Source organism: Podarcis cretensis (assembly GCF_951804945.1).
Source record: "Podarcis cretensis genome assembly, chromosome: 9".
Taxonomy (NCBI): Eukaryota; Metazoa; Chordata; class Lepidosauria; order Squamata; family Lacertidae; genus Podarcis; species Podarcis cretensis.
Genome location: NC_137178.1, coordinates 26,541,664 through 26,545,838, shown reverse-complemented (window position 1 = coordinate 26,545,838; position 4,175 = coordinate 26,541,664). Strand labels below are relative to the sequence as shown.

Below are 4,175 nucleotides of genomic sequence, written 5' to 3'. Positions count from 1 at the left end.
ATATACTGGAATATAGCTTAAACTCTGGATCTTTCCATATCACATTTTTGTTTGCAAAGAAGGACATCTGTTTGCCATTTGTTCCGCACCATCTGCACAGTGCTCAGGGTTCTTCATCTTTTGCAGGAATATCACTTTTAGTGGTCTCAAAACATGAGATTTTGTCACTGAGAAACTGCTATCTCATGCTGTATTTCTGACTGACATTTATTGCATGTTTCAGGAATTAAATGCTTCCATCTTTCCCCAATAAAGTTTCCATGTTGAAATTTTGCACAAACCACATGGAGGACACAAAATATGGCTTCTAGGTTTGGCAAAAAATTAATTGGGCCATAAACGTCAGATTTGTTTATTATATCTGTATGTTTTGCCTAAAGAAAAACCAATATATAAATCATTTCCCACAGGATAGTCTCTATAAACCAGAGTTGCTTGAAATAACACTGGTGCTACAAAGGTTAAGGATAGAATTATTTTTAAACCAAAAGGTAAAGCATAGGTTCTTGTGTTTGACTTTCCAAATCCCCTATAAATCCATGATTGGTCTGTTTTCCAAGCCCTTTCCTCTGGACAATCTGTGTATAAGGAGAGGTATAAAATTACTTTCCATATAACTTCACTCTCAGAACTAGGTTGCCTAATAATTGTGCAATCCTGGATCACTTCAACCTGATAGCCACAAGCATAAGTGCTTTGATTTCAAAATACGTCTCCACTTTTCTTTCCAGAAAGACACGGAACGGGTTGATCCACAAATTAGTAAAGATGGGTAATTACATTTAAAAGCCATTTAATCCCACTCTGTCTTCTGAACAGATTTATAGACTGTACCTATTAATTTAAGAGAGAGATCTGGATCAGCAGTATGTATGGTTATTATGTCCAGGTGTTATATGGCAGGCATCAAAATGCAACAAGAGCCTGCAATTCTAAACACACTTACTCATAGGACTTACTTCTGAGCAAACATAGGATGCACTGAGCAAACATAGGATCCCCCCCCCCATTGCCATTTGTTCCAATCTATCACTATAGAGCAGGTTTTCCCTTGGAAAAGTGCAGGGCATGGGGGAAACCATTTGGACTAGCAGAAAACCACTTGGACCCATGCTTTCTAGGCACAAGTGGAAATGTGGGCAAGCCCTATGTGGGAAAAGTGCAGTTTCAAATATGGAATACAGTGGTACCTCAGGTTAAGAACTTAATTCGTTCTGGAGGTCCGTTCTTAACCTGAAACCATTCTTAACCTGAGGTACCACTTTAGCTAATGGGGCCTCCCACTGCTGCTGCGCTACCATTGTGCAGTTTCTGTTCTCATCCTGAGGTAAAGTTCTTAACCTGAGGTACTACTTCTAGGTTAGCGGAGTCGGTAACCCGAAGTGTTTGTAACCCGAGGTGTTTGTAACCCGAGGTACCACTGTACACAGGAGCCCTTTCCAGGTGTTCCAAGGATGTGTGAAGCCTTCATAAAGTATGGAGGGGACACATGAGGGAGCACACTGGCCCTGCACCCAATGACCTCTTCCACTTGTCCCAACTTTCCCCCAAACAGCAAGGTTCCTGTTTAATTAGATCTATAACCAAAGACAATTTTACCAGAGCACAGTAACAACAACGCCCTATCACACATTTAAACAATCCTCAGGTTGGAGTATGGGCGTTCTAATGACAGCTAGGAATATAACTATGATTGCAGAAGGTAAGGTATGTTTTCTAAGCTCATCTGATGCCTTCTTTGGATTCTTTATGATGCCAAGCAAAGTCAAGACCTTTCTTTTCTTCCCCCCAACATCTTAGGAACCCTGTTCTTTTAATAGATTTTAAGGCTCTGGTTTTAAAGAGCCAGCTGTGCTTGCTTTTATTGATTTTATTTCTGCTGTGGTGTGTGCTATTTTGTTGCTGTATTTTCATTGCTTTTTAATATTTTTTATGGATTGCTACCCAGAGTAATTTGATTATTGGACAGTATACAAACATAGTTAATCAATGCAGTAAAATGAATAGTATAATTAGAAGGGATCAATAGATCACACACACTTTGTGAAGATGTAGCTCTGAGAAGGGGATTAAAATTCTTTAAATAAATAAATAAATCCAACATCTTTCCTAAAACAGCATTGTTGCTGGCACATACCTCTTTATGCATTTGTTGGAAATTTCCATGGAAGTTACTTCTTTTTGTAATTCGTTTCTCTGATGACTTGCTCCCACAATCTGGAAAGTTTTCATAATTTTAAAAATGATTTTACCTTCTGTAGACGAAAGCCATTTTTCTTTTCCTACTGAGGGTGAGCTCTAGCTTTTCCTGAGTGTATGCAACTTAAACTATTGGAAATTTCTACAGATTGCTACAGATAAGAAGAGGTTTGGTTCATGGTAGTGCACAGATATACGTAAAATCAAAGTAAATGGAAGTTGTATATGTATTTGATGAAAGTGATAAAAATGTTTCCCTCTTGAGTTGTCAAGTTCACAAATGCACGCATAGATTCCTCATATGGCTACACTTTAATAACCATCCCTTTTTCCTATTCCACATGGCTCTAATAAATAACTCATTCTCAAATAATATATTATCCTCATAAAAAGGAGAGCTTTTTAATGTAAACCCAGCCCCTTTGCTTTCAGACTTCTGCTTCGTGGTTAATCATTAGTCCAGCATTCATTTTTCATGGCTGTGCTCTCAACAATAAACCTGCAAGGAAATAAACAGAATAATTAATATGATATCTGAAAATAAGCACGACTTTAAGAGAGTTCACTGGCAACAGCTGAAGACAGCTTGCTCTGCATTTTTTTTTTTTTTACATCTAAAGACTATTTCTTCAAACAAAGTTGTTCACATGGTCAAACAAAATGAATGATGAATGGGACTGGGGTGTGAGGCTCATATGTCATCTCTTTTGTGTAAATAGTAAACAGCTGCACCAAATGTCTTGTTCCTTGAAGGGCAATAATTGCTAGCTCAAGGTTAAGATCCCTGAAAAAGACCATTTCAGTTACCTCAGGACTGTGAAATCCCATTCTCTGGGTGTCTACTAACACATAGAGTCATGTGTTAAGTTATGTGATACTGACAAAGTGGGCCTTAGAGCCCATCTAGGAACTGTCATTAATAAAGCTGGATCTTTAGCAGGAAGCTGAATCCAATAATGGCTTTGACTAACATGGCATTCTCCAGTTTGATCAACATGTGCTCCATCTTGCTGCCTACAGTTGTCTTCTTTTACAAAGGTTGCTTCTGAGATCACATCCATGCTTTTACAACCATGTAGGAAAGCTGTAGGAAATAGCTTGGGAGCAATCAGAGGTACTTATTCAGTAGGGTGAATTGTGCAGAAAGTTTAAGGACATAAGAGCATACCATGGCCATGCCAAAGAGATACCATGCCAGGCTGTTGGTCCATCAAGTTCAGTATTGTCTACATGGAATGATGGTAGCTCTCCAGGGTTTCAGACATAGGTCTCTCCCACACCTCCCTGGAGATGCCAGGGATTGAACCTGGAACCTTTTGCATGCAAAGCAGGTATACTACCACTTAGTTACTGCCCTTCCCCAGTGGTGGATTGGAAGTACTACAGATCAAGAGCACCTCATGGGGCTTTCCCCAAAGAATCATGGGAACGAAAGTTTGGTGAGAATGCTGATTCTCTGACAGAGATCTCTAACAGAGATCTCCAGCTCCCTTCGCAGAGCTACTCCAGCTCCTTGCATAACCTGGAGAAAGAGTGTGACTATTTAACCAGCCTCCAGTTGATATAAATATCAGTGAAATTTTGAAATTACGGGTTATAAGGAAATGCATACATACCATTGAGCAGATAGTTGAATCTGTCTGCCTGGCCCGCCAAAGGCTCCCAGTGAATCCACAGGGGACGTGATCTTGTTTATTGCACTTATCTAGCTGTATTTTAAGTGTAATGGAACTTCTGGCAACTGAGAATTAGGAGGCTCAGAGAAGTCTATGCAAATAAGCTGTCAAAGTAGGCTCAAACTATGTGTATTTGTTGAAACACGTCCCATTATTTTTAAGCTTGGGCATAATCAAGATCTGTATCTGAATGAAAACTTTTGGGGAAGATGATAGGATCTTGGCAGAAAGGCAGCTGTCACTGTGGATTGCTTGCAGGGCTTTGGTTGTACCGATTATTCTATTTTGGTGCTGTGCAAA

General features: G+C 39.5%; 1 long non-coding RNA gene across 1 annotated transcript; it reads right to left on the bottom strand.

Moving 5' to 3' along the window:
- Positions 1 to 336: 336 nt before the first annotated feature.
- LOC307223935 lies at positions 337 to 3,957 on the bottom strand. The gene is made up of 3 exons (XR_013842324.1): positions 3,816 to 3,957; positions 2,138 to 2,698; positions 337 to 578 (listed from the first exon to the last, which is right to left on the bottom strand). It is a non-coding gene; the product is annotated as an uncharacterized lncRNA (long non-coding RNA).
- Between the last annotated feature and the right edge of the window lie 218 nt (positions 3,958 to 4,175).